This window comes from Lolium rigidum, chromosome 5 (genome assembly GCF_022539505.1).
Source record: "Lolium rigidum isolate FL_2022 chromosome 5, APGP_CSIRO_Lrig_0.1, whole genome shotgun sequence".
NCBI lineage: Eukaryota > Viridiplantae > Streptophyta > Magnoliopsida > Poales > Poaceae > Lolium > Lolium rigidum.
The window spans coordinates 182,857,739-182,869,607 of NC_061512.1; the positions used below are offsets into that span (position 1 = coordinate 182,857,739).

Below are 11,869 nucleotides of genomic sequence, written 5' to 3' on the forward strand. Positions count from 1 at the left end.
ATAACTAAAGCCGATGTGTTGTTTACTTCAAGTTTCCTCACTTTCAAACTGAGGCGATGGCATCGGCAGCATGTCCCACTCACTTTCAAACGATTGACCGCCACATATTGACCATATCTTTTAATATTAATCGGTTTATTAGAAAATCCGAGAACTGAACACGATGAATTTAAATGGTTCCCACAATGACAATGAAAGTTCCTTTAAACTGATAGCCCAAAGACTTGGCAAAGCCTGATTAAGCATGTGAAAAAATTCCAAATTCACAAATATTTCCACAAAACAAAGTATTCCAATTTCTTATCACTTCATTTGCTTCCATAACTAAGGATTATTTTGTGTCCTTTTCAAAAATATAGCAGCCACATGTGGCGTCTTAAAAAATACAAAAATGAACATCTCCAACCTCAAAGTCTTCTTGGACGGTTAAAGTATTAAAACCTTATGCATGGTCACTTGTAAAAACAATAAGAAAAACAGGACAAACTTTTCTCACAACTTCACTTGTCCCGAAGCGTTCCAAAGCTGGGATGGAACAATATTGTAAGTACATAAAACCTGCATATATCATAACCATATATTGTTACAAAACCTATGGATACAAACCTTTCAAACGAGTGGGTGAAGCAATATGGACAACTCACAAACTAATCGTTACAATATTTTTATTTTTCAAAGCATCATGCAATAAGGTTTTATTACTGCAAAGTTTGTCCAGATTCAGCTCTATCTGCACTGTCTGCAAGAACAAACATATACCGGAACAAGTGTTATACACCAGCATCTAAAGGTATAATTGATGCAACCCCATGGGCACCTCATGGCGATTTGCGATTCTGGGCCGTCAGATCACCCCATCAGCCTATCTCGTCCGTTTATTTTGGGCAGGAAGCGAGCCTCTTGGTTGGTTCTCCACGCGCGTGGCCATTTTCCCATAGAGTCCACCCACTAGCTAACCCCATGCAACGGTCGTTTGTTACCCTCCTCGTCTGCGCGTGGGTCCCACCTTCGGTCGGGCCCGGTCGTCGGTGACTGCGGGTGGGCTTTCATTCGGTTGGAAAAGATCTCCATCCGTAGGGGTAGATTGGGTATTTCCTCGCGCGTCGACCGGATCAGACAAAATTGCAGCCCGTGGTCCAGAACCCTAGCCATTCGTGCGTTCGCTCCCCCAATCGCTCTCGTTTTCTCCTCCCCAATTCTCCTCGTCCGCCCGCCGCCGCCTCTCCAGGTCTCACTCCCTGCCGCGGCCGGCCTCCTCTCCGGCGAGCCGCCGTCGCCTGCCTCCTCTCCGGTGAGCCAAGGACGAGCGTCTGTGGCTGGCACGGCCGCGCTCGCCTCGTCTTCGTATGCTCCAGCGAGGCAGGGTCTTGGGTGTTGAAAACTCTAGCCGCCACAAGCCAATCCCTTGCTAGCTTTTTCCCCAATCCCCACGCATGGCTCTCTCTAATTCTCTTCCCTTGACTTCTCCTCTCCCACCATGGCCACCAAAGAGGAGCGGCTAGAGGACGGTCGGAGGCGCTGCTTGTGCACATAAGGAAGAGCACGAGGCGCATCTCTCACTGAGAGCATAGAGGAAGAGGATGAGGTGAGGGGGAGGAGTGGTGAAGAGATGCTTGACGGAGGCAGAAGAGAGACCGCCTGGGGCGAGCTGCATCTCCAATCGACCTCCATCGTCCATCCTTGGATTTACTTTGGGTCGTGCGGCGGCCGGCGGCCGGCCGGCAGGCCCGGGCTCTGCCTTGCTGCTCCACCCGACCCTTTATCTGTGGCAGATGGAGGGCTTCAACGGCACTGGTTTGACCTCTCTCTCTCTCTCCAGCTAAATGTCAAGGTGGATCTTGTGGTGAACATGGTGGAGCTTGGCAGTCTGACTGCCAACGACCTGCTCGTCCGTGCTAGAGTGTATGTGCAGCAGCTTGCAGAGGCACGTAGATGCCTTTGATCTCGTCATACAAAGATGTGGATAGCGAGAGGTATACAGCTATTTCTCTATACTAGGTCATCTCTGATTTTGTTTCTCCAAATGAACCATGTGTTTCATTTACTATTTTAGTATAGTTCTAGGTGTTCACCTCGAAATTGTTGGTCACTTTGAATATATGTGCAGGTGTGGTGCATGTGATGGTCGGAAAGGCCTATTGCCACGGACTTGCATGTGAGTGCTCATCAGAATATGTAGATCATAACTTTGTCATTATGTGTCATCTCCCGCTATGTTATTGGATAAATGAACACTCCCTCTGTTTTTTCAGCGAAGTTTTGTAGGATTGTCTAAAACTATTGATCTACTGTCATTGTTTGTTACCTGCATCTGTTCGTTTTGCTGAAGATTTATGCTTCCTGTAGCTTTTGGCTCACAGGTTAGTGTCTTCTTCATTTCTTCGTCTGATATTGTGTTCAAAGTGGCTTCATATATTTCTTGAGAGTGGTTTCTTCATTTCTTCGTCTGATATTGTGCTCAAAGTGGCTTCATATATTTCTTGAGAGTAGTAATCCTGAAGTTGATTTACATTTCACACAAGTAGCTCTGTTATAAATTTCATGTGAGTTGATAGAAAATCTTTATATCTCATTCAATCTTTATAAAAGCTCATGATGAAATCTTGAATTCAGCGTTCTTTAAATATATCAGGTTGAGTTTATAAAGGTTGAGCCATAGATAGAGAAACTAATCCAATTATTGTTGATGCCTCAGTTTCAGGTTTCTAAGAGTATAGCCGTAGATTATGAGAAATGGACTCCTAATAGCTTCTTATTATTTTACTAAAGGCATGAACCACATATAAAGTTCAGAGAAAATTTAAAGCTCATTTGGAATGACTAAAAATGTTTAAAGTTCATTCATACATTTATTTTTCTCTTCATAGTCCATTAATAGGCTAAAGTATGAAGCAAATAGGATGATATTTTTCTGTAGAGACCCCTGATGTCTTCTTTCATGTCCCGGTGAGTTCATATTTTTATACTGCTTACCGCTACGTATGAGACATATTAGGAGATCTGCAGTGAATGACAAGTGACTTTATTATGCAATTGGTTTTTGTTGTTATGCCTTACAGTTTTATTTTATGCCATTTATTCAGCCAAAAATATGTTGGTCATATCTCTTATCTAAAGAAATGCTTTCATGCATGTGCTGCTGCAGGACACTCCCAAGGATATTCAGGGTTCCCTATAAAGAATATTATTCGATCTTATGCTAAACATATGGTCTTTTCAAAGGATGAGTACCATCTTGAATTATTAGAAGATAGCAAAGTTCATGTGAATTGCTCTTTGATGCATCTACATGGTTCCTGTGAACATGTTGATGTCTAGACCCCAGTCCAATGATTTATGAAATAGCAAAGAAAGTTGCTGACAAGCTTAAGGGCACAACATTATCTGGTACTTGTGACATCCTTACTCTACTCTGTAGATGTTGCGTGAATTTTATGGGAGACAACTTATTCGGTGGAATCAGATGTAAATTAAAAATCCATGCTAGCATACTCACAAGTGCATTACATAAACAAGCTTCTCTTTCTGGCCCAGTTGTGCTCTTCATATCTTTCTGCATTACAGAAGATTGTGTGATGTCTAATGTGCGTGAGAGAAAAGAGAGCAGACTTTCAGTGGGAAGGAAAAGTATCTGCCCATGTCTATTTTCTTTAGGTATCCCAGAATCGCTTCAGTATTTTGTCAGTTCTTTAAATTTGTTTATGCCCATACAGAATACACACAATCTTCAGTTCCGTGTTATCACAAACAGGAAAGATTCAGTTGACGTTGTTGGATGTCATGGATGTCTTGCATCTCAAATTTATAGTTAAGAGAAAAACACGAGTTTCTCAGATTTTGGGCCAACATGTGCTTATTCAGGAAGGAGTTTTTAAAAGCAAATAAATGCTAGAGTATATGCTCATAGGTAGATGACTGTACAGGAAGAGAAGCTTGGCTAGTGCATTTGCACAGTAACATAAGTTGAATCATGAACACATGAAGCTCTATCCAGTATACTAGCTGCTAGCATAGTTTCTAAGTGCTAACTGAATTATTTAAACTGTGCATCTCTGAAACTATAGTATCACCTATTCTGAAAGCGAAAGTTACTTGTACGTGATCATCTTGCCATGTGCTTGTCTAAATAAGAAAATAGCAGACTAAGGCTATTGTTTGGTTGCCAAGTTATTGTGATGACCATACTACTGTTGTATGCGAAGCTGTGAACAGAGAATCTTGGTTTTGGTTTTGGTGCATGTGCATGCTATTTTTATTTTTATTTTGCACTTGGGTAATATATTTGTGAAGAACTCAATCATAGAGACTTCGCTTGTAGAATATTCTGAAGCTGTAAATTTGGATTTTGTTATCATCGATGTCGTTTATTTAATAGCTAAACCCATACACAATACAAATTTAGTTATGAAATTTCAGTCTAAAATGATGACCTTTTTTTCGTAAAATGTTAGCAACTCTAAAACATATAGGTCCATCGTGAATGTATCTGAAGAAATTTAGGCATCTAGCTTGGATTCATGTAAAAAGTTCAAATGTATGCATTAGATTTCAGTGTGCTTCTCAGTAGATGTGGTCAATTAGAGAGTTAAACATTTCACCTTATGTCTGAAACATTTTGTTATCAATTTAGCATGGCTACTCTGACTATGAGAGGTACATGCTGTAGCTTGTTGTGTTGAGAATGAATGTAGTGATCAGATTGCTGCAAAATAGCTTACAGAATTTTGCTTCTTACTAGCGGTTTGCTACACTGATTTTATACAGAATTATAAGAAGGGTTTAGTGTTCTCTACTTGGAAAATGGTGTTTTTCATACATTGCTCTTTAATCTGGAATTGTTTAGCGACCCCCTCTCTCTCCCTCACGCTACTTTTTCTTGTTTTTTTTCCTGTTGCAGCCAGTTATTGTTTGGATGATTTGTTGCTGCTAGAGAGGGGGATGGGAAGAGAAATAAGAAATAAGAAATGGTGAGGGAGGTTGAAGAGGAGCCAACAGATGAACATGGATCTGCAATAATCAGGTATAGAATCTTGATATTTATTGTATGTCAGATTGTAAATGTTAACTCCTCTTCTTTTTATGAATACCTTGATGAGATAAAATTATTTTCTCAGAAACTACTTTGGTGGTGGATGGATGTTTGCATCGGATCCGAGGGTGCAATGGTGGTCTGTCCATCCTCTCCCCTACTCTCCTTTGATTTTTTATGTGTGAATCTGGCTTTGATCTCTTTTGGATGTGTGGAATATGCTTTGCTCTATATTGCCTAGGTCCTAAGCATTTCCATGAGGTGTTTAGTGCATATATGAAGAATCAGGGGTACAAATATGGGGACTTTCCAACAATTATGGTATTTCCCTTTTCCTGTAGTGTTAGTATACTAAGAACAAATTCCGTGGGTTGTGATTCTCTTAATGCCACAAACCATAGCCAAATTATTAATGTCATTTTTGTACTTCTACAGAAGAAGTGTGATCTTAAGCACCGACCGGGCGATGAAATCTGTAGATATTTCTGCAAGTTTTGCTTCAGCGATGTTTGCCTCTTTAGCCCTTGCTTGATTGGGCTGCTTAACTGGGAAATCGTCGGCTGCATCTTACTTTCAGGTTTGACTCTTTGGCCCTTGCTTGATTCAGCTGCTCCTAGAAAATGTTTCCGCAAGTTCTGTTTCGTTGAAGTTTGCCTCAATGGGAATGGATCTACTTGTCGGGATTAATAAGCTTTGCGGATGTATTAGGTTGTGACTTGGTCTGGTCCCCGATGTACTGATTTAGCAAATAGCTTGAATCGGGGCAGTCATAATACAGATTGCTGCTCTTTTCCTTGACGGCCAAATTAGACTTATCATTTGCTGCTATTGTTACAAATCTTATAGCTACATGCAGGTATGAGAACCAGGATCATTGAATGCTCTTTAAGCCACTTAAAATAAATTTTTGTCCTCATCCTCATCCAAAAGAAAATCTGAGCCTGATAGAAAGGCATTGACCAACATAAACTGGTTTAAGATGCTCGGCCTAAAATGGATCTATCATGCAAACAATAATAATCTATTTTCGTTTTTATGAGCGACATAGAGCATGGCCCATGTGCCTTCAACTTCGCACCCCCTTGTGATGTTTGACTTGCTGCTCCTTTCCTCCATGAATCTATGCATGCTAATTATCGTTTATCAACATTTGTTATTTTTAATATTCTGTATCTTCCTTGCATACATTGTTGCACCATGGATTATATGATAATAGATATAATTGTTCAAGATTATTTGTGGCAACTCTGCAGTGAGATATACTGTATGATTTAACTTTTAGTTGGACAAGAAGAGATATGAGGCATGTCTATGGGTGAATTCCGAAGTACATGTATCTGGTTCTGGTGAGTCTGATGGTATGGATGTATAAGGAAGGCCTTTTTCCTACAGGTCATTGCTGTTATGCTTTTCCACTCTCATGGACTATGGTCACTTATCACACATTGAATCGTATGATTAGCTCACAGAGAACTTTCTTTAGTTAGTCATGTGTTTCGAGCTAAAGCTGCGACTTTATTTATCGGTTTAGGTGCCTTTGTAATCTGTCCATATATTTTTTCTTACAATTTCATATAAATGAACATCTATTTTCTAATTTCAAAATCCATGCTCAATGAACGCAACATTAGTTGACATGATGAACGTTTGTAGTTCAACATTAGGACTGAAAGCTATGAAAGGCTACTTCATTTGTTAATCTGTTACGGCCATTGCTTAGGCTCTTATCCTAACGAATTTGAATCATTCTTTATTATCCTGCTGATATGGTGTTGTCTGATATATATAATTTTTTTGTTGTTCTTTTGTATTTCTTCAGAAAATAAGCATTTATATTTGAATTTGTGCAATGTCCCTAATTTGTTGAAGGTGTTATAGTGGGCATTCGGGTGAGCATTGTGCAACTTATCTGAAACCTAAGATTGCTTCTGCAGTTAATCTCCATTAGGAGTGCCAGACGGGGTGACCTCCGGTTGACAAGGCTGTGTATGCTCTCTCTCTCTCTCTCTCTCTCTCTCTCTCTCTCTCTCTCTCTCTCTCTCTCTCTCCCTCTCCCTCCCTCTCCCTCTCTCTCTCTCCCCCTCTCCCCCTCCCCCTCTCTCCCCTCCCTCTCCCTCTCCCTCTCCCTCTCCCTCTCCCTCTCCCTCCCCCTCCCTCCCCCTCCCCCTCCCCCTCCCCCTCTCCCTCCCCTCCCCCTCTCCCTCCCTCTCTCCCTCCCTCACTCCCTCCCTCTCTCTCTCTCTCCCCCTCCCCCTCCCCCTCTCTCCCTCTCTCCCTCCCTCCCTCCCTCCCTCCCTCCCTCCCCCTCTCTCTCTCTCCCTCTCCCTCTCCCTCTCCCTCTCCCTCTCCCTCTCCCTCCCCCTCCCTCCCTCCCTCCCTCTCTCTCTCTCTCTCCCTCTCTCTCTCTCTCTCTCTCTCTCTCTCTCTCTCTCTCTCTCTCTCCCCCTCACACACACACACACACACACACACACATGTACATGCATAGTTCTGATCCATTTTTCTGCTCCTGTATACATTGTAGAAACAATTGGTATAGCATCAGATTTATGTGCTTACTAGGTTTGTTTGTTAATTCTAGAGCTTTGGTAATCCTCAAAAATGATGTTTTAATTCTTACCTATCTTTAATAAGAAAAGAGGTAAAATTTAACAGCTATCGACTTATCATTGCCGATCGCTTTTGCCACTTCGCTGTCATGATTCATCCGGTAGACCTGTACTAAAAAGGCATGTACTCAAAGCCTTGTGAAAAACAGTCAACAGAAGGTATGCACTCTGCGGCGGATCCTTTTTTACATCCTACACTTTTTAATGTTTTCTTCCTATTTACAGATGTTTGCTATTGTGTTCTTTAAATATGCAAGATTAACTTTCGTTTTCATCATCGCCCGCAGGAAAAGAGCAGCTTAACGATCAAGACATCGGAAGAACATCAGTGAAATCACCCATTTTAGGCGATGACATGTAACCCTTTATGTAATTTTGTTAGATTTTTCCTCAGTTTCTCTGACCCTGTGTTATGAGCAATGCTGGTTAATTCTTGCATGTGTGGTTACTCCACCTCTTATGATTATAATTTTCTTGCATTTTTTCTACTTCTATGCAAGCCTGTTGTAAAATTACATTTACTATGGTGTGATTACCTTCGATGTTTTAATTTTTTTAATGTTAATTTATTAGCTAGCAAGACGATTCTTTAAAGCATATGGGGAAGGAAAATTTTACCACATATTTTTTGTCAGGGCCTCCATATAGCGTCCGGTTCATTTCTTAAGCATACATACTTTTATCTTGGTCTCTGTATATAGCTTCTTGCACGTGTAAGGTAAATCCATTTTCCTTCTCCCTTCGTCTGCAAACTATGAGCAAGTATCTCTGTTTGTGAAGATGCACAGAAAGCATAGATCTTATGCTTTTTTATATATTGTGGTTGCACACTGTCACTAAATTCCTCAGCATTTTGCATCTATTTTTATATTTATAGGTTTTTTTTCTCTACAACTCTTGAATTACGCAAATAGTTACCTGCATATCTATCCATGGGATTTCTCACCTAATTTGGTACACTTGATTTGCTGCTCCGTCTGTATTGTGAAATCTGAGAAATGTGTTTCATATTGGTAGCTAATTTTAACCGCCGTTATATAAAATCTACATTGGCACGAGCTTCACGGGATCGTGCGCCAAGGCGCACATCTAAATCTAGTCTGAAGGTATATATGATATCCCCCATAGGGGGCCTCACAGCGATTCTAGCTTCTCAACCATCAGATCTTCCTCACGATGAATCTTGGCCGTCCAATTTTTTCGCCGCCTGGTATAAAAGAAGCATCCATAGCCGAAACCTAATCGCCTCTCCCCCAATCCCCGCGCATGTGCTGCTCCCCAATCCCCTCGTTCCCCTCCCCATCGCCAGGAACAACACGGACCGCCTCCCGCACCGTGCCGTCGCCGGAAGGAGCGGAAGGTCGCCGCTGCTTTGCGGGTACCAGCGCCCTCCTCCTCGGCGCTCAAGCCCAGTACCGCGGGCTGCAGCGGCGCTCCGCCTCGTCATCCTCCCGACTAGATGTTTGGAGAAGGGCGGCTGCTCCTCTCTTGAGCTCTCCTTCGGTCCAGCCTGCTGGTCGGCGGTTTTACCGCGACACGCAGATGTGAGAACCACATCCAGTCCACCCCAGGTTCGTCCGTCCTCTTCCCCACGGATCTGGCGGTGGTGGGGTGGCGTGGATCCTTCGAATCCGGCGAAGGTCTAGCACGGGGAGGTGTGATAGCAGCTGGCGGGCGCCTCCAGATCGTAGTCTCACGGGATCTGGGGCGGCATCCTCTGCCCCGACCTGAGCGAGGCGTGCTGCTCCTCTCGAGCACTAGGGCAACGTCGGTCTCCTCTACTGGATTTGGGCGTCCATGATGAGCAGGGCAGCGCACCGGGGAGCGAGTGCGAGCGGGCGATTTCGATGGGGAGCAGGGGCAAGCACCGGAGCAAATCCGCTGCGGATGGTGCGTCACCTGCAGGCTGTAGCAGGTCAGTTTCCTTCTCCATTTGCCCAGACTTTTTTTTGATCTCATCTCCATCAAGATTGAAGAAGGCGAGCTCATGTTTTCTTCATTTTCTGTATACTATTTATGTACTTTTCATCGTCAGGGACACCGCCAGCCAGGAGCGCAGCTGCTGCCCAGCTCCACCTCTGATGTATGTCGTGCTGACGAAACAATGATGCAGGTGCGTCCTTGGCTTTGAACCTTCAGAAGAAAAGTTTTGATTACAATCGTTTTTACCTATGCCATCACACATGATGGAACAGGACTAGCAGTACTTGCTTACTCCAGACAACACAATCTAAGCACGCCCAGTTCATGGGCAACTTTGTTCCAAAACACGGCAAAAAAAAATCTGATTGATCAGTTTCATTAGGTGCTTATTCTCACCTTGCTTTCCAATTTATATGCTTTGCAAGCAAAATATTTTCGATTTGCAAGGCGAGAAGTTGTGTGCAAATCCCATAGTCTATATTGAATGTTGCTCTGGATTAATCAAAAGGTCCTTTTCAGCTTTGCGCTAGATTGCAGTTGTACTTGGTAAGTTGTTATACTCCTCCCTGCAAAATACTTTGGATATGTACTATCTCCATGATTCTCAAGGTCATTTCCTCACCTGGTTTCGCTGGCTCATGCCTCAACACCATATGTGGCTCGCCGGCGAGTCCATGATTCTCAAGTGTTATGTTCCACGGCAACTTAGGAGCATGATTTCAGTTTCGAGTTATCTCTAGATGTTTAGGAATAGGAAGGGAATGACTTTCCCACTTATTGGATTGGGGAATTATTCCCTGGAAAGATCACAACTTTTTGGATGTTCTGAGCTTTTTTTATTACCTGGCCTCGTCGGCGAAGTGCATGATTTAGAGTACTTTTGTATGCTTTGTGGTCTAAATTACAACGCTGCAATGTCCTAGCTATTTGTTTTTCAAGAGAATTGAATCCAAGTGAAACTTCACAATATTATAAATTTCAAGACCAAAAGAGGTCAGTATTGTATCCAAGGAATGTTATTTAACCTTTCAGTAGTTACTCCTATTTATCAGATCATTTCTTGTGTCTACCAGTGTACATTATTGTGGTCCTTACACTGGCATTGAGTGGGTGGAGTAATGCATTCCAGTTTTATTCTATGTCATTTGTTCAGCCAAAATTATATCGCTCTTACGTTTTATCTAAAGAAGTGCTTTCTAAAATGCGTGAACTAATATTTAACATTCTGAATGTACTTGCTGGTGTATGATACTCCAAAGATAGTTGCACACATGGGTTTTGAACTTAAATGTCGAAGTCTGCAATTGGAAGAGCGTCGGAAGATGAGGAAGCAATCCTAGACTAAAACCATGCTGCACTAGGCAAGTGATTGTCGTGTTACAAACATAATCGTTTTTGTGTATTCAAAGCGCACTTGATATACAACCTCGTGATGTGTTCTTTTTCTCCTCTTCATCAGCTGGTAATTCTTCTATGTATCCAATATGCTTGCTTATCATTGATTTCCATAGATGTTTAGTACAACACGGTTTAAATAGCGTTCTTGGTGTGATTTCAATAGAGGAAGGAGGATTCCACAACCATCCATTGTCGGTGGCGGGCAGCGCAAAACAAGTTGGAGGCGAACACCAAGGGGCATGCAAGAGGGCGACCGTCGCGAGAGCACATCATAGCTCGGACTATCATCACGGGAACTAGAGTTCGAGACCCATGAGCAAACTAGGTAAATATATTCTCTGAATAGAAGTGTTAACATGCTTGTTTGTGTGTGATGTCTGATGTGTGGGTGAGAGAAAAGAGAGCAGACTTTGAATGGGAAGGAAAATTATCTACCCATGTTCTATTTTCGTTGGGTATCCAACGATCTTCACTATTTTCTCAGTTTTTTACATATGTATATGCCCATACACACACAATCTTCAGTTCAATGTTAACAGAAACATGGAATGTTCAGTTGATGCTATTGGGTGTCATGGATATCTTGCATCTCAAATTTATACGGAAGAGAAAATCACGAGTTTCTCAAATTTTGGGCCACCATGTACATATCTAGGAGGGAGTTCTTAAAGGAGAATAAATGCTAGAGTATATACTCATAGGTAGATGAGTAGTACAGAGAGAAAAGCTTGGCTAGTGCATTTATAAGTTCAATCATGAACACATGAAGTAAGATTCCGAACTTTTATTTATGCCAACTAGAAATCCAAAGCACAAGATGTATAAATATATAGATTTAGTACAGGTTTATGTCAGAATGTATGAATAACTTTGCAAGCTCATTCTTGTGATAAATATCTGCTATCCAGTA

At 42.1% G+C, this 11,869-nt stretch overlaps 2 long non-coding RNA genes across 2 annotated transcripts; both read left to right on the forward strand.

Moving 5' to 3' along the window:
* Positions 1 to 2,886: 2,886 nt before the first annotated feature.
* LOC124651144 lies at positions 2,887 to 4,938 on the forward strand. Its single transcript, XR_006987292.1, has 3 exons — positions 2,887 to 2,946; positions 3,146 to 3,654; positions 4,898 to 4,938. It is a non-coding gene; the product is annotated as an uncharacterized LOC124651144 (long non-coding RNA).
* Positions 4,939 to 4,953: 15 nt separating this feature from the next.
* On the forward strand, positions 4,954 to 6,631 carry LOC124651145. Its single transcript, XR_006987293.1, has 3 exons — positions 4,954 to 5,020; positions 5,115 to 5,350; positions 5,465 to 6,631. It is a non-coding gene; the product is annotated as an uncharacterized LOC124651145 (long non-coding RNA).
* The last annotated feature ends 5,238 nt before the right edge of the window (positions 6,632 to 11,869 follow it).